The following is a 19,656-nucleotide window of genomic DNA, read 5'->3' as shown; positions in this document are numbered from 1 at the left end:
CTCCCCGCAGTAGCCCTGTCCTCCTGTACAATCTTGTCAACATCTGTGCAAGAGTCAAGATCAAAGGTGATAAATAAATTATAATAAATAAATAGAGATAGATCAGTCTTTACAAAAATAGGTTTTTGGAGTCATAAATATCACAGAACTTGAAGAAACATAAGAGTGGCAATGATGCACACTGCCACAGAAAAAAAACTGCACCGAATCAAGCTAGATGTAGGTGAACCATGAGGAAAGAACAGGGGCAAATGGAGCTCCCAAGAGGGAATGAACCACAGGAGGGAAGTGCACTCACTATGTATTCACCAAGGAGATGTTGTCTTTTAAATGCTGCCTTACCCAGCACCTCTGCATGAAATATACTAACAATTACAGTATAAAAAAAAAAAGCTTCATTTCTAATATGATACAGAAAGTACAACAATCAACTTTCCAGTTTTTGCCAAAAACCATTTTTCTGTGCAGCCAAAAGCAACAGTGATTTTGGCCCTATGCCATCAATATAATCAACGATACCAAGAAACTTAATCACAATGGCAGCAATGTAAATTAAGTCCTGGAAGAAGCTGAAGAAGGTTCTGTACAGACATTCAAAAAGGAAACATTCCCTACGCTAAATTGCTTCTCTTTAGCTGACCATACACGCACTTTCTGTGGATGAGCAACTGCCTTGCTTTCTGAGGAGAATCTTCCAAAAGAAAAGAAACAGTCCCCAGACAATAGTAGGAAACCATGACAGATGAGGATGGTTACTGGGCAGGATCAGCAGCTCTGACACACTCTTGCTCCTGAGTACAGTTAGCGAAAAAGTGAGGATCAGAAAAAGAAATAATAAAAAGTAGTGAGTGCAAAATTATTTCTGGGCGGATAATTAGTTGGTATTTTCTAACCCATAATCAAGTTTAAAAACAGTATGTTCTGGTTTCCTTGACAGAAAAAAAGATAGGAAACTGAATATGAATGTAGTATGGAAGTTTGGAGATATTCATCAATATAAGATCCTTCCTTCCCTGAGCACTAAGGGATACTTTTAATCAAGATATATCTGTTTTTCTACTTAATTTTGTTATATAGATCTCCTAATTCTCCCAAGAGTTACAAAATGTTATCCATAGTCAATAAACCCCCAAAATACTGAAAAGTGAAAGGCAGATTAGACAGCCCATTGCTTTTATGTCCGAGTCCTGCATAAAAGAGAAGAAACTCAGAGCTGAATTTTGACTTATGCAGTGCCTCCAGTTTCCAGTGTTTCCCCACAGACCTTGTGTTGAGGGAGAAGTTAAGACTCATGCAGGTAAATGGACACTGGTGTTTGCACAAATAGCTATTATTCTATGACAAACGTTTCTGTTGTGTTCTCCATATTAGAATGGCTTATATTTTAGATGTGAATAATAGGCATATGTCAGTAATGAATGGCTCATGACAGCTAAGTTCTTTGGTGTGCTTTTTAATATATTTTTTTTTGTTTTGTATTTCATGTCCTTACTATTTAATACAGATGAAAACTGAAGAACTAATGAGAAAATTTTAATTCTACTCAGATAAGAGCACTGTAACCCATTGCTTAAAATTATTTTGTGAGAAATTCTGACAATACCAATCTGATCAAAATTAAAAAAAAAACCACGACTCCCTTCTGTGACAGATTCAAGAATGCCATTTGAAAGGCTTTCATTCTTTCTCTTAGAAAAAAAGGCATTTGAGGAAATAGTGCGAAGTTTATTAACACCACTATCCAATGCCACTGCTGGCTTTATTTGAAGGAGACTCTCAAGAAAGAGTTGCAAGTGGGCAGACTACTTCTAGGGATTCTCTAGTGGGTTAATGGAGTAGTTTCTGAATAAATAAACTTCCTCAAATCAAAACAATGAGAAAACAAATATACTCACTGTTATCTTAATTTGAAAACTATGAACAACCATTATGTGTTGTGTCTATTAAAAGATGGCCTTTTTTTAAGTTATAAATAACAGTCTCTGATGCTACCTCTGCTACCTCTTCCAAAGTAACAGGTTAAAGATAGTTCCTTCCTCTTCTCAATCACAACATTCATATTACAAAGGAGGCATCATGAAAAAGGGCATTCCTTCGGTAGTGATGCAAGCTGTTAAGTGTTGACTGTATACTATATGAGATGCACTGGAACAAGTTACAAAGGAGAATAGCTCACCACTAATAACTCACTTTAAGAAAGGACAGACATAATCTGAAATTGATTAGCTGCTTTAATGGCATAAGCAAGACTATTTGCATCCTTATTTTTGCTAAAATTGGCAAATATCTATGTGAACAAGACTGATAATGTAAAAATTTCTGGCATTCTTGAATTTCTTCCTGTGGAGGGGTATATATAGAAATAAAATAAAGTGTATGAAAATAGGTTTCAACCTAACTGCTAACAATAAAGCTAGAAATTGAAGTATTCATAAAGTCTTTACATATTTTTCATCACTTCTAGCACCCTCTCACACTCCAGTGCTATCCATTAGAATTATCTTTTCTCAAGATTGAATGTTTGGTACCTACAAAACATATCAGTGAAACTGGTATGCAGTGCAATAAGTGCAGACATTATTACAGTTGTGTAAACATACAGTTTGGGTCTATGGACTTAGAAGAGTGGCTATATCAATTTTAGTCATTTATAATAACAAAATTGCATTCAGTCCAAGGGTTGTACAAATGATTGCACTGAGTTAGCCTGCTCTGTTAAAGCCAGAAGAGGGGCAGGGAAAAAAACCTTTTACTAAAGAGTTAAAATGCTATAAAAAAGTGTGTATGCAGCCCAAGTCTTATAAGGAAATGTTCTTAAACATTTATTTCTTGAAACACAAGGTTTCAATCAACAGCCACTGGAGACTCTGAGGTCATGATCTTCCCTGTATGTAAGCCCCTCAATGTTCTGCATAAAGGTCACAGAGGTTTACCCTCTAAGCATGAATTTGCCTTCCAATCACTTTCACTACGGAATAAACAGTTGCTAACCCAGACTGCAAAACCCTTAGCATTGTTTTCTTAGAAGAACACAAAGCCATACCATAAGATTTCATCTTCGTACTCTCTGTGGACTCTTCACAAATTAAAGATCTGTAAAATCTTGAAACTTTATTATGTCTGTCAGTAGCAAGCGAGTTGAGAAGAACACCTTATGTTAATTTAAGAAGCCCATTGAGTGAACACACTGCTGTCTGACCCTCTTGAAGTTCTTACATCTTGATACACTAGTATATCCATACTTGTTATCGTATACATATAGTAAATGCTCATACTTGGCATCAGTTAGACTTGTATCAAAGGTGAAATATTGTAAGGCTACAGGTAAACTGGAATATGGTCTGATGGAAGACATGAGTTTAAAGAATAAGTAACAAAAAATAACACTTTTTTACCACCTTAAAACAATGATTGAAAACACAATACAATGTGTTGTGGATGTATCAACAAATGCTGATTTTAATACTTCAAAGATTAAAAGCTAGAGTCAAGAAATGCTAGTAAAGACTCACCAGAAGTCCAAACTAAAATGGAACAGCTATTTCCCAAGGAACTTCAGAAACTAGTTTAAAAGAAGCTAGATTTTTCACAGATCACTCTGAAAGCAATGGCTCCTATTTATTTCCATGGAAACTACAACAGATACAAAGAGTACAATAACATGATTTGATAGAGCAAATTCTCAGCTACAAAACACTATTTCTCAGTGCAGTCACCAACATTAACTATGCATCTTCGCCAGTGATGAACAAGAGCCTGCATGTTGCGCCTGCAAAAATCCACACCAGTGGAGACTGACCCATTGTTTCACAGCTGCTATGACAGTATTATTGCTAGGAAAACGTTACTCATGCAGTCCAGCTTTTACTGTGCTGACATTCACTGTTTGATCTCCATAAATATTTACGAAGTGTCAATGAACGTCAACAGGTACCATTTTTTCTGCATTGAAGAATTCAATGACACACCTTTGCTTCATACACACTTCCATCTCAGACACCATTCTGTCAGACTGCCTCTCTGCTGCCATCTGTCACATGGCAACAACATGTAATGGAATTGTGGTGGGAAGGTCCAACTTCTACTGCCATACCACCAACATTTGCCTTTGATATTGTGGGCCAACATAATAAAATAGGAGGCATTACTTTTAGAGCAACACTCGCATTTTGCATTTGATAAACATTCCAGCCATTTTCAGAATTGCTCTTATTCGATTGGGCTGTCTAGTGCCTGAACCCTACAGAGCTGCCATGCTGCAAGTAACACAATATATATTTCTTTAGTATTCACTGGTGATAAGTTACATTACTGAAATTCATCCAGGAAAGTATACCTGTTAATTTTGCTTTAGATGGATTCTATTAAAACGTGAAAATCTTGGCAAGAACCGGGGTGAGACTTGCCCACTGTCTGGGTCCCTTTCCCACCCAGTCAACAGGGCAGACTTTTTAGTTCATTATCACCTCATCAGTGCTCCTGTCAGCTGCCAACAGTGAGAAAAGACTAAGCCACTCACTAATTCCTGGCTTTCCTGCCTCCACTGAAGGAGTGGTAAATCCAGAACAGATGGATGCTCTTTAACCCTCTCAATACAGACACCTACTTTAATCATTCTAATCAATTCACTGAACTCAGAACAAGGAATGACTGGCAGATGTTGAATGACGAGTTGATTGACCTGTTGCAGCTCAGTTCCAGCACGGAAAGCAACACTCCATCTCCAATGCACCACTGCTAAGGGAGGCAGCTGGCCAAAGGCAGCAGGCCTACTCAGTCAAGAGTCAGATCTTTTGGTGAAGAGAGGAAAACAGTAGGGCAAGGGATTATGAAGAATGAGAAGATTATTAAACATTAAGATCTCATCACAAGAAATTCATTAAGGAAGACCAAGAGGCATTTACTCCATGCAAGTGCAGTTTCTTGTTTTGTAACTGAAGTTGCACTTCAAGCAGCTTAGCACCTTGCTGCCACAGTCTTTTCTTTCCCAAGGACACAAGCCATAAGTTACCAATCAGGCCTTGTGTCATCTCAGACTTATCTGATCATGGATTGCCTTTTTAGCAAAAACCACCTTCATAAAAAGGGTAACTTTCTTTGTTATGTTAGTGTGTTCAGTGGAGTTTTGTGACTTGCAGGTACTATCATCATTTCTAGAAATATTCTTAATTAAGGAGTATAAAGAATGTACTGCCCTGCAACTTTGAAAATAAAATTGTGGCCCTTCTCTTAGAATTTTGAATTTTTCATTTTAAAACATGCATTCATAAATGCCAGGCTACATTGCCATAAGTTTTTAAATTTACTTGTATAATCACAACATCAAAAATTGTTAAATGAGGGATATGAATCACAGCAGTCCATTTATACACTAACACAATGAGCTTAGTGCACAACTTCACTCCAAAACTGGCTTTCCAGGTACCATTTGATAAAATTCATGATTTTGCTCCTTAGTTTTGAAAACCTTCCATAGCGCTCAGTCACATGATTAGAAGTTTCTTCTGGAAAAATAGAACAGCCAGTCTTGTGTGAGCAGGAGAGCAAGAGAAAGGCTGCTTCAGCAATTGGCCAATTAAACTAGAACTTACTCCTAGACAACCTTTAAATAAAATTACGAAGCTTAGTAGCTACAGAAAAACTCCTTCAAAGCTATATTTTTTCTTAATTATAGCTAAAGTAAGGGTCAAAAAGATGAAACATTGATGTGTTTATTGTACCTGAGAAACAGAATGGGAAAATATTTGTGCATGTGCATCTTATAATTGTATGAAGTTTCACTGAAAAGAAGATACGCACAGCAAGATTATCTAGTAAATACATAAAAACGTTAGAATGACATTGGCAATCTACTGATCTTTGTTAAATAATAACTTATACAAATTCTATAAAAACAAAAAAATATATATTTTAAAAATAAGTATATTTCATTCATGGAAAGAGTTATCAAACATATTGTTGAGTCATTCTCAGTGTGGAAAGTGAAAGGTAAGACTGAGATACTAGCAAGGTTTTAGAAAAACTTTCTTCTTCCACAATATGAAACAACACTATTGAAAGATTCTTTCAGATGCAGTGATTATGATTCATCTACGGTGTGAAAGTGGCTTGACTCTAAGTATTTTCCAACTAATCATTCCAAAGTTTTTAGGAAAATAAGAGGTCTGAAATGTCATGAGAACAATCACTCCTACTCCTCATGAGACAAGGAAGCACAATGTTCCCAAATAAGAAGCAAAGGACCTTCACTGAGAACATGATTCCTTAGAGTGGTGACGGAAGTTCAGCTGAACTTGGTCTTGCAGCACAGAACATATTTATAATAATAAGTTTCAGGGTATTAATACATTTGTTATCACTTCAAGACAACTTCTGTTGGTGCTGGGAAGCTGTCTGACCAGACTGTAATCTTCTCTCTCTAACTGATATTGACAGGAATTAAGATGATTCAGTCATTCCTGGTTCCTGTTTTGGAATCCAGTTACCGAAATAATGTTATTTAATGTTATCTAATATATTAGCTGTCCTAGGACATGTGAGGCATTCACAAGAGGCCAGTAATGCGACACACAAGATCTGGAGGATCTATGCATTTCTGAAGTGGCAGTTGGAGGATCAGTGGGATGTTCTGAAGTGCCTGAAATGGCAATAGACTCTTAGGTTCAGACAATGGATTTGTTCTCCTTAGAACCAATAATTAAGTTATCAGCAGGTGTCCCAGAGATAGAAATGAGCTCCTTTCTTATGGAATTTGTATCTTGTGTGTAGAGTGGTGGAAGTCATGAAAAATGATTCTTGGAAAGTAGTCACACTGATGATCTCTGGTAGGAAAACGTTCTGAAGGACAACTAACCAAAGAAGAGACAGTGAAGACTTGAGGAAAAGAGAAGACAGGAAACAACAGGTTTGTATCTCTTGATCTTTGTCCTATTCAAAAAAATATTTATCATGAATATTACCCTTTAAACAATACTTCAATAGCTTTCCTTTATTTACTTGCATTGGGATATAAACCATATTTACAGCAAAAAAACCTCACTTTCCAGCAAATGAACTATTAAATTGGAGTGCAAAAGGCCTTTTCGTATATAGATAGAGGTATTCAGTGCAGTCTGGAGGTCACTCTGCAAAAAGCAGCCCAAATGATTTTTTATGCCATTTTTTCCCATGCTGAGTTTTCCTTATCCATAAATGAGGTAAACAATATCGATTTTTTTCAGAGTACTTGGAGAATTAACATGGCTCTTCTAACTCCTTTAAGATTTTTGGATAGAAAGTGTCACAACCAGAACTGAATGCCATAACATGTCTCAAAATTATACAAGACTGCATAATTTAAAAATAGATAATTCTATTCCTAGACGTATTTTAGGATCACAAGGAGGGAAGTTATACTATCCTATTTTGGTCTGCAAATTCCTCGTTTGTTAAAAATTTAGGTGTATATTTCCGAGTCCCAGGAGACTGCCACCAAGTTCAGCTAGAAGAGCTGAGAAGTTAGGTAAGGAAATACTTCCACTAGACTATCCTTACTCATACCTCAAAGCAAAACATACAGTTAAGTCATAAAACTAGAGAAATGTGCAAATACAGTACATGAATTGCAAAGAGGAATGTGATTTTTTTGTTGTTGTTGCTCCTTCAGTTAATAATTTTAAAAGGATTTTTCTAAGACTTGCAGGATTTCCTTGGGAATAGAGCAACGAAACAGATAAGAATTTGTCCTTTACATGTTCTAGACCAGTAACACCAGTGTATAAATGGGGATTAGAGGTTAACTGAAAATCTGTAACTTGTCATGAGGAGTCAAATTCTCCTTCTTTTCCAAGCAGGCCTCACTTGACAAACTCATGAGAGAAAAGTTCTGCTGATTATAGTACAACTGCTTCAAAAATGTGAATGATTTGGCAGTAGGAAAAGGGCGTAAAGCAACTCTGAAAGAACATCTGAAGGTTTTATTCTGTGCCTCATTCTATAATCTTACAGTCATTAAGCAAGAATTCCTACACTGCAAACACATTAAATAATCATCAAATTACTCATCTGCTAGCAAAGTTATCAGAATCTACAGCAAATTAACTGTTCTCATTTCTAAAATAAAAATGACTTTAGACTCAAAACACAAGCGATGCACGCACATCGCTTGCTTTTGGGTTTCTGTATCATGAAAACACAATTCATTATTAGGACTCATTGGTGTGAATAAAATGTCTTACTCTACTTTCTACATATTAATTTCATATTACTATTTTTTATTAGAAAGTGAAACAAAACAAAAAAGAAAGAAAAGAAACCAGAATGGAGATCTATTAAAAGATAACGTATCTCACGTATATGGGAACTCAAATTTTTGTTATTCTTATCATTGAGGTGATAACCAGATTATTGCCCAGGTAATTTTTGTCCCTCTAAAACTAGATCTTTATTAAAAATCTACACGTTCTGTTTCAGAAATAGGTAACAAAAAAAGAATTTCTTACCCTTTGTTATACTTAAGTTGGATTGAGAGAATATTTGTCCATCAAATTGAACAAAAAATACAGCATCTGTATAAATAATGCACTTTGTGTAATGGCGATGCATCTATACACATCACAAAGCCACCAGGAGCACTCTTTTCCACAAACTTGGGCACAAAGACTATGATGAAATATGTCATCAGGTAGGGTTCCTCTAGGTATCGTCTGTACTTACAACTTCCCACGCACAGTAAGTGTTACTCCCACGCTCCACGTTGTAAACTCCTTTACAATAAAACTCCAGCAGTTCAAACCACTGGAGCGAAGACTTGATATGAGATCGCTTGAAGTGGTTGTGCATGATGACATAGTTGTTTGACTAACACTGACTCTTTCTGTTTGGGCCAAATGCAATTCTGACACACTCTGCAACTCAGCACCAAACACCCTTTCCATTCTCCAACAGTTTACTTGCATTTCTGTGTAAGTGCTGGTTTCTTTTGGCTCCAAAGACAGCTTCACCTGCAGGGTTTCATTTTTCTGTTTGACACCTTGCTGTTGATTTTCCCTTGCTGCACAAAAGAACTTGCTCCAGTGCCTCTTTCACAAATGCTTCTTTGTAGTAAATGAAAGCCTTAATGATTGTATTTTGATTGTAGACTTGATTAATTTTGACTTTGTTCAATTTGCAACCTTTGCTGAGATCTTTAGGGCTGGGAATTAGAGAGCACACTGTACCACTGTACTTTGGACATTACAGGTTTGCCAATTTGTTTCATGCCTCATTTGTCACAAAATCTATGAAATTGTAATCCAAAGCCAGCTTCATATTTTTTAAGGCAAGGCAAAAATGTATTTGTTTTTGTTTTAAATCAACATCTCCTTGCTAAGTTCATCTAGTTTTCCAAACTGCAGACCAAAGCTCTCACTAACAATGAGAATATAGCAAGCAAGATCAATCTGAAGATCAGCTTAGCGAAAGAGAACAGATTGCTTCTCTCCAATTACAGCACTAAAGTGCTAACAGAACAATTCTCAATTTTAGGTATAGACATACAATAAAGAAAAAAATGAGGATGTAGAAAGGCAGTGTATGAGAACGTGCTAGAAGTGAGAAATAAATGAAGAAGCATATATATTACTTGCGCAACATTTTCTACTAGTTTGCCTCTTAAGATATTTAAAACATACAAACTCAATATCTTAAGTTTAATTCCTGACATCACTGAAATTCTGTGGCCATGGGTGACTGAGTCACTTAATGTTTCTGGTTTCAGTTTACTCTTCTGAGGAACAATAACAAAATTTCTCTGTTTTTATGAAAAAGAAGTACACAAGAACCTTCAGTGAAAACAACTAGACTACGAAGTACTATTGTTAAGAGTTGCATTATTAATATTTTTGGAAGATAACGTGACTAGCTGAAGTCATGAGGACTTTCTCCAGATACCAGAAGATAGCCTTGGCATTCTTTATAACCTAACGAGGTTTAATGATGATACAAAGCTGGGAGGAGTGGCTGACACACCAGAAGGCTGTGCTGTCATTCAACAAGACCTAGACAGATGGAAGAGTTGGGCAGGGATAAACCTGATGTGGTTTAACAAGAGCAAATGTGGAGTCTTGCACTTGCAAAGGAATAACCACATGAATCACTACAAGTCAGGGGCTGAGCTGCTGGAGAGGAGCTCTGTGGAGAAGGATCTGGGGGGTCCCGGTGGACAACAAGCTGGCCATGAGCCAGCACTATGCCCTTGTGGCCAAGAAGGCCAATGGTATCCTGGGATGCATTAAAAAGAGCGTGGCCAGCAGGTCGAGGGAGGTGATCCTCCCCTCTACTCTGCCCTGGTGAGGCCACATTTGGAATACTGTGTCCAGTTCTGAGCTCCCCAGTACAAAAAAAGACAGGGATCTCATAGAAGGAGTCCAGTGGAGAGCCACAAAGATGATGAAGGGCCTGGAGCATCTCCTGTATGAGGAAAGGCTGAGTAACCTGGGTCTGTTCAGCCTAGGGAAAAGAAGACTGAGAGGGGATCTGATAAATGTTTATAAATACCTAAAGGGACGTGGGAGGCAAATGGATGAGGCCAGGCTCTTCTCAGGGTCTCCTTCCATGGAGATATTCAAGATTCGTCTGGACACCTACCTGTGTGACCTATTGTAGGGAACCTGCATTAGCAGGGGGGTTGGGCTCAGTGAGCTCTTGAGGTCCCTTCCAACCCCTGTGATTCTGTGATTAATTTTTTCAGATTTCCTGCCTACTGAGGGCTTGAAAGGTAAAAATAATTATTTAGCTATCTTTAACTAACAACCTGAATGATCTAAAATGTGGTTCTCCTCGCATGAAGAATATTCAAAATGGATTACGCAGAAGAGCAAAATTTCTCTTTAGAAATCAAATCTGTGAACCAAAGATAGTATTAATAGAGAGAACTGAGCCCACAGCATAGTATGTAAATCAAGCTCAACTATATAGCACATATTTTTACAAGTTCTTCTGGACAATAATTTAGGAAAGTAATGATCTGGGGTAAAGAGTCACAAGAACTGCGAGATAATATTCTCTATATCTTCAATTTTGTCTAGTCTACCTCCAATCATGTTCAGCCATATCTAATCAATTTGTGATTATTTAGGGAATACCAGTTTAACCACTTAGTTAAAAATCATATATAAAGCTTGATTCCTAAATTACATAGTGGTGTCTTAGTTTCAGCTGGGATGGAATTGTTTTCTTCAGAGCATCTGGTATGATGCTATGTTTTGATTCTAGGAGAAAAACAATGTTGACAGCACACCGCTGTTTATAGTTATTGCTAAGCAGTGTTGTACAGATCAAGGCCGTTCTAGTTTCTCAGCTCATACTAATAAAGGGCTGGGAGGGGACAGAATCAGGACAGCTGATTTAAGCTGGCCAAAGAGATATTCCATACCATATGACATCATGCAGAAGGAGTTCTGAAGGGGGTGGGAGTTCATCTCTCTCTCTTCCGCTGCTCAGGGGGCTGGCTGGGCATCAGTCGGGGGATGGTGAGCAATTGCTTGTGTGTCACTTTTTATATACATTTATACATATATATTGTCATAACTAATGTCCTTTTCCATTTCCCTACCTTAGTAAATAGTTTTATCCCAACCCACAAGTTCAACCTTGTTTTTTTTTTTTTTCGATTCTCTCCCCCATCCCACTGGGAAGGGAGGGAAGTGAGCAAAAAACTGTGGTCCTTAGCCACCTGCAGGGTTAAAACACAACAAGTGGAAATAAACTAGTGTGATTTTTTAGTTTCCAGTGCTTTCTTGACATCAATTTTAAATAGACAAACTATAGGATAAAGCTGTAAATTGCCAGCAGACCGAAAAAGAAATGCTGGTTTATGGAAAGATATAGTATTATCTTTTTGTGTTTGAGGAAGGGTTATAAAAAGGGATTTAGAGAACACCAAATACAACATTATGTTGAACGTTTCAGTCTTCCCTGCAATTCTGTATGTTCTATTTCCTAGTACCAGGAAAGATAGCTCTCTCTGTCCTGTAATCTGCATAAACTATAACGCTATATATTGAACTGGGGATAAGTGCCTCTAAAGCAATAGCAACATTTTACTTTAAGGAAAGACACTTCTAGAGTGCCTAGGGTCTTCTCTGAAGATTTTTAAACAAATAGTTCTGGTAAATTTTCATATTTCATATTTTATTCTTATAATAGTCACTTGAACTGCACACAGGACACTACCAGGCAACAAGCATCCAAACCCTTTCACTATGGAAGTATCTCAGAAATTCCATAGACTTGGAGATGGCTTTTATTTTGCCTAAAAAAATTCAAGTATATTTTTTTGTATGGCAGGAAAGGTAAAAATTATACTGAATATTCACATAGAGAATAATTTCAAAGACTGTAGGAACTGCCAATAATTTGACTCATTTTCCAATGTTTCTTATACAATTCCCACTTGTCAGACTGTCCTCCAGGAATGTAGGGAAACAGTTATTTGCTTCAGAGGTTATTTCTGTAATTAAAGCAAACTGACCTGAGTTTTCTTGAAAAAGGAATTTCTGGTCAACTACAGAAAATAGCATCAAATTAGGCTTTGTCTTATCTATGTCCTGCAAAGCTACACTGCTATTTTAAAAACAATGAAAGAATGACTTACATATACAGAGTAGCCTTATGAGCACATCTAACCTTTGAGATTTCCCTCCTTGTATTTTTGAACTATGTTGACGATGTCCGGATGGGATTTACAATGGCTCAAAGCTACTATTGTTCACAGTACATTAAATCTACAATATACACAATGAGATACCATAATATTTTCACTTGGAACTTCTATTAACCCGCAACTTAGCTGTATTTAATGAAATATGTAGTGCTCACAGAGTTGATTTATATGCATCACTATTTACAGTGCACGTTTATAAGAGAGGAAAAAGCACCCTAAGGAACTCAAGGTTGTTTTGACTTTAACAGAAAGTAAATAGTGTCTGATTTGGTTTAGCTCAGTAACACCCCTGGAAGTCCCAGAATCTTACAGCTGGATTAGAAATGGCAACAGGAATCACTGATGTAGTTGAAACGGCTAGTACAGGAAATGTATTATTGCTACCAAACCTGCACCAAAACGCTTTTGCATATTTTAATTTTAAAACAAAAATCACAATCATATTTATGTTTCTTGCATGCATAAGTATACAGAAACAATAAAAAAGCATGCTGAAAACTAGGAAGTCAATTTCTGCAATTGTGTTATTCTAGAAATAATGGGAGTAGAGGATTCATACACCCAAGGGAAATTTACACAGATTCTCTTGAACAGATAAACTTTTAGTTCTAAGAGAACCTTTGATTGCATTTAATTACTGAAAATGTATGCTATAGAATACAGTACAACAAACAATGTTCTGTACTGGAAAAGGAATGCAGAATTATCTAGCAGAAGGTAATATATTGGTGCCCTCAGAGCTGTCTTACAGGCAATCTGCTTTATACATTAGTCAAAACAAAATGGTCAATCACTCTATTTCTCCACCAGTTTAACATTGGGCAAGCTCCGTGAATATAGCTAGAAAAAAAGCATTGTTCTTTTTATTCTTTTTGATAAGACGATTTGTACAATACACAGGTTATTCATTACTTTTCCCAAAGTGATGCCAGCTGGCCAGTAAAGGACACAGGGCACTTAAGACTTCTAAGACATTGCCATGTGCTGCACCTGCTTTTGGTTTGTTTGCAATTATGAATCAGCAAACTGAGAATATACAGGAAAGGTGTACATTCACTCGAGCTAGGATTGTGTCAGCCTAAGACATTACACATTTAAGAAGTTTGCAGGTATGCAAATCATCTCTACTGATGAGATTTCTCTTGATAATTTCTGTAATAATACTACAAACTATTAATAATGCTATAAACTATTAATAGAAAGGAAAAATTTAATAAAACCTGTGTATTCTTAACACTGAGGCTATATGCAATGCTTTTTGCTTTTTTTCTTGAATAAGGTATGATTTCATTGTACCACCTAGAAATTACATTCCAAGAACTACTGAAGTGATCACTCACACTAAACCCAGTCCCCAGAAAACATCCAGAAGAAAAAATACCTCCAGTGGAAAGGCAGGGAAACAAAGGCATAGTGTAACTACATTCTCAGGAGTTTAATGACTGGACCTCCTTTTCCAAACTCTTCCACATAACAGTAATAGTCGCAGCAATTACAGAGTAGAACAAACCCCTTTAACACCACCTGGTGTACTTTTCAGCAGTTGGTCCTGTTCCCAGGCCTGTCATGCCTCATTAAGATAGTACAGTACCTTCTCTCTGCAAGACTGTTCTTGGGGACCACAGAGTTCAAGATAAAATGAGATATGGAGGTTTTATCATAAGACAGTAAGGGACTATGACAACCAGTGCCAAGATTTTAGTATCTGAGAAAACCACAGAAGAAAAAGTTTTCCAAGGAAGGTGAAGAGTGAAAACAAACCAGCTACAAAAAGCTTTCATAACTTTCTCATAGTTAAAGAAACAGAAGAAACCACAACAATCTAATTCTGCCTCTGCTCATATGGAGCACCTTCTTTGCATAGGCTTCACTAGAGGTCCCACTTCCTTCTGCTTTGCTAAACTTTAAGATTTAAATTTAATAGTTCTCTCACCTACGTGAATCGTTTGACCAGAGTTTTGTACTACTGCTGCTCACTAACAGGTTAAGCTTCTCTGCTTCTTTCCAGGCTTCAGAGCATTCCATTATCAGTTTCACCAAAAACAAAGTGGCAAGATGCCTCTAATGTTGCCACTGAGTATCTAAGGGCGCTTAAAGGCTTATTGATTATGCAGCAGGACACAAAGGATAACAGACTCCAAATACTTACTTGCCAGAAAAGTGCATAAGAGATTTATCTGGATGCTATGAAGCATACAGATGAAGGAAATAATTATTCAAGGTAACCAAGATCTACACTCACATTTACAAAAAGCTTAATGGTTCATTATAGTAAGGAGAACAGTGAAGCTAAAAAAAAAAAAAAAGGAAAAAAACCTTCAATAACCTTTAGCTCTAGAAGACAGATTTCAACTTCCCTACTGGCTTCAGTGAGATTCACTTTGAGATTAACAGCAGTTCCAGGATCAGTTTATTTGCAATCATTAATATCTCTATTCTTCAGTTATATGAAATTGGTATTTTTTCACATACCAGACTCACTGAAACTGAACTTTCTGGGGCTCAAATGTCAAAACCTTACTCAGTGAGCATATCTAATTAAAGCAAACATGTATATTTTATGCTGAAAAATGAAAAACTGACAGAATGATGGGAATAGGATATTTTTTATGTTCATTTTCACTTTTTGTCCTCCCCTAAAAAAAGGCATTTTAATGAAAAAAATCTAAGCTTACAGAGGAAAAAAGGGCTTGCTCGAATGCATTTGTTCAGTTTTGCCCCAAACAGTCAATGCTACAGAAACTGAGTGTCCTCTGTGGGATTGGAGCTTATTTAAAACCACAAAAGTAATTACAGGAAGAACGTTGGCAGCACTGCTCCAATTGCCTGATGGCCTGATACACCACGTGGCCCACAGACCACAAAGTCCAGCTAAAAATGCTGAGGAGATTTGAATTAGATCTAGAAAGCCAGGTGCAAGGTTAAGGTACTACTAATTTGCAGCAAAGATGACAAATATGAACTCACTTGAAACTACAGAGAGAAATGTTTATATATGTATACTTCCTTTGAAATTACAAATCACTCTTCTCCGTTGGAGAACTGTCATTAGACCATAGGCATAACATAAGACTTCTATAATGACTCAAACAAATATTTCTTTGATTTCCAAGAACACATTTTCTGATGAGTTGACAAGGTATTGGATGGACATTGAGGACATTGATACTGTTTGGCTTTGGATTTTTTTGCTAGTTCTGCTCATCATGGGTACACATAACATGAAAACAATTTTTTTGGTGAAACTGTTTGCTGTATTTGAATTACTTTACACAACATTTTGGACCACAAAAAAAACTCCATGCCAGTTAATCAGTTTCTTTTGGATCCCCTTCAATTTCAGCCTCCTACTCATACCTCCAGGCAATACGGCCTTACTGCTGGGAGGATGAACTTTTTAGAAGATAAACAACCTTGGCTTTCACTGACTTCATTTTCACTTGAGAGTGTTCGTGTGTGTCTATTTTTCTTATCTGAGAGGAAGAAAATGAACATGTGGACTTATCAACCATCTACCAATTACTTCAAGTGGCTTTCAAGCTGTGTAGGAAAACTGTAGCAGAGAATGTTTAACATCGCGTTGCCTAGGTTGGCATCTTCTTTTTAATAGCATCCCTCATGAGTTTCCAGCTCATAAATGAAACAAAAAAGGAATGCATTAAACACTTTTTTGAAGCTATACAGCCTGGTTCATGTCCGATCACCATCTACACTCTCTATCAAATTTAACACTACCTGCTGGAAAAATGGGATGTATCCATGTAATTAAAAACTACTGTAGTAAATATTCAAAAGACCACTCAAAGTCATGTGAGTAATCAAGACATTTTGAAAACTTAATTTTGAAATAAATCATATGTTCTATTGTAACAATTCCTTTGTAATATCCTCGATTATTTTTAAAGAAAATAAAAGATTACAGTGAATTATTCTTGGACAAGTGATAACCTTTCTGTTGCGTGCCAGCAGGATTGAGTATTCAACTTTGAAGCACCAAGTGTATCACGTAAGTCTGCATCATCTGAATTATACAGTTAGCAGGAACTTCAATGAGCAAGAAAAGGCATAACTTAGGGAAGATCTGTTGGACAAGTTTCCAGGTCTAAAGTAACAGGTTGAAAAATGTTCCAACTGGGACTCATCGACCCTGAAGCAGATGACTTTGGAGAATCTTTTGGTCCTCCTGTCCGTAACAAAAGGCCTGCCCAGAAAAAAAAAAAAAAAAAAAAAAAAAACCCAAAAAAAACCAACACCCTCTCTTCTCTATAGGCAGACACAGTGTCTGTTCCCCTTCCCTATAAGTGCAGTGTCTGCTGCTGCAGTTTTGGCAATTGCATGAACTCGGCCACAGATTAGAATGTTTGTACTTGGTTATTTTCACACACTGCCAAAATTTGCTGACAACACCAGGAGAAAAAAGGGAAAGGAAAACTGGTGATTTTCAACAGTTTATAACTCAGCTCAGCCTAAGCAGGTTTTTATGGGACAAAGAACAGAGATTTCTCTGTAGACAGCACTTTATTCCTGCCTAATTTGAAATATTTGCTGTGAATGATGGAAACATTAGAACTTCTTAAAGAAAACATAACAAAACAAAAATTCTAGCAGTTCACTAGTATTTTTTTTTTTTACAGTAGATCACGTTTGTTGAAATAAATGGAGAGACTATTATCTACCTCTCCCATAATTATTTACAAGTAAGATATTTCTTAAAGAAAATGAAAATATTAGACTTGAAAGGCAGAGAGGTTCAAAATACGTAGTACTTCTTTAAGGAGTGAAATTTCCTCCTTGGAATAATTCACATTTCTGCTGTTCTATTGCCACAGTATTCCCTAAAGAGCATGAAACGATCTTCTCAGGGTTACAGAGTCAGTAGCAAATGCAAGCTCTACTCTCAGAAATGCTATTTTAAGCACATATTATCACTAACAAAATATCTAACAACTTCCTATAACAACTCCAAGATAGTTTTCTGGAGTCCTCTTTCCATTTTAACACCTTCTTTCTGTCCATATCTAGCATCTCCTAAAGCAGCATTTCCTAAGCTTTTTTCTTGTATATTCCCCTCATTTCCCCCTGCTCCATTAGCTGCCTGTAGGGCCCAGGCTATTAAACGTAAACCTCTATCAAACAGCAAATTTAAGCACTGCTGATTTTGAGCATCTGAAACATTTCCCATAGAAGCGTGCCCCAAAATTTGGGAAACAACACTGCTTTACTGTGTGAATGAACTGTAGCTGTACAACTATTGTTTTTTGTTAAAAAATCAAAAACAGCTCAGCTGCTTCAAAAAAATTACTAAACATTCAGTTAGTGTTATTTTTGGATTGAAATAGTAGAAAACATTTTAAAAGCACTAGAAATTTCTGCAAAACTAGAAAACATCTGAGAAGAGTGCTTTTCAAAAAAGGCATAGGCTGGGAAAGTGTGCAACAAAGAATATACTGGAATTTTTGTAACTAAGATATTTAATTGACTGGGAGTCCTCAGTAGAGACATGTTTGCAGCAGAGACTCATGGTGAGGGTGAGTTTTTGAAGTTTGGATGCATCTGGCAGCTTTACAGAACTTTCAGACAGCCCAGCTACATCTAAAACACGTTCAGCTAGTTAACTATACAAATGTAATGCTTTTTCCATCTTTCTGTCCATGTGCTGACAGCATTACCATTCTCTCCAGTGTTCTTCTTCCTTCTCTGGCACAATGGATCTACCAGTTAATGCAGTTCCCAATACTTAATTTTAATACAATGGCTTTCCAACAATAACTTACTTAGCTAAGAGAGGTCGTCATTTAAAAGAAGCGAGTAGCTATACTGAAAGTGTGAAAGTTACACAATTCAAAATACACTTCAGGATATACTATACAATATGTGTATATTTTAATGAGAAGGTTTGGCAGAGCAGCTTGGCAGAAGAAAGTACTGCCAAGTGATTGGATGTGGGATATATCTCCAGTTGGTTTGGATTCCCATATCACCTTAAGAGCTATTGTTCCCATCCCCCAATACACCAGCTCTCAAGCCAGTCAAATTTATAGCTCAATAATTTTTTTTTATTAAAAATAAAAAGTGTGGCTTTTAAGTACTGCAGTCTTCCAGCTTCCCTATGCCAGGTCTAGATCAGAGTGTAGTAGCTTAGAATGAAGCTGGAGAAGCTTGGCCCACTTTGCAGAGCACTCCTAATTTAAGAGTTTCAAGACCTAAGCCACATCTCTTTTCATTTTGTAACAGCTGTTTTTCTATCCTTTCACTGAAAAAAAAAATGAAGAAAAGAAAAGGAAAGGAAAGAAGATAGCGTAGAGAAGTTAAATAAATAAATAATGGCTCACAAAACCACAGTGGAGGAACCACTGCTAGTCCTGCCAATAAAAATGTTCCTTCTCTTCAGGGCTGGCTAAACAACTGAAAGTGTTTCTAATGAACTGCTGGCAGCACTATCCATCATTGCACTAAATGGATTCCCGTCTCCCTAAACTAAGGATAACTATTCATCTGTAATGCACAGTCAGAAATTAGGAAGTATTTAAGCCTTAGAAGTCTATTTCCTCACTTTTCCCCACCTCAAAGCTTGGTTTTATTCAGATCCCCTTATGTAAAGATGACAAGAGAAGTCTGATAGAGAAATTAAATCTTGATTCCAGTGCTAATGAATCATCCACATGAGTCTGAAAAATACTTTAGCAGACCAGACATCTGCAGTCCCCTTTCAGCATTACAACTATTTGGTATTATGTTTGCCTCATCCCTCTCTCCTTTTTAACATTTGTTACACTGACTGGTGTCTTGCCTTAAAGAGGATAACAAGCAGTACAAGGTAAGATGGCAGATTCGTAAGACACAAAATAACCAGCTCTCAGGAATTGTTTAGGAATTCTGAAGATGCTATTGTGCAAATAATAGTTGTCTACTGCGAATGATCAGGAAGAAAAAAATGTTTTTCAGCCCTAATATAAGTATGAAAGCAACGTAGA

The 19,656-nt window shown here is 36.8% G+C and overlaps 1 protein-coding gene across 7 annotated transcripts in view; it reads right to left on the bottom strand.

Moving 5' to 3' along the window:
- Positions 1-19,656, bottom strand: part of ERC1 (ELKS/RAB6-interacting/CAST family member 1) — a 300,339-nt gene that overhangs the window by 87,481 nt on the left and 193,202 nt on the right. The window lies entirely within an intron of this gene.

Source organism: Numida meleagris, chromosome 1 (genome assembly GCF_002078875.1).
Source record: "Numida meleagris isolate 19003 breed g44 Domestic line chromosome 1, NumMel1.0, whole genome shotgun sequence".
NCBI lineage: Eukaryota > Metazoa > Chordata > Aves > Galliformes > Numididae > Numida > Numida meleagris.
The sequence above is the reverse complement of the archived record's forward strand: the minus strand, read 5'-3'. Positions and strand labels throughout refer to the sequence as shown.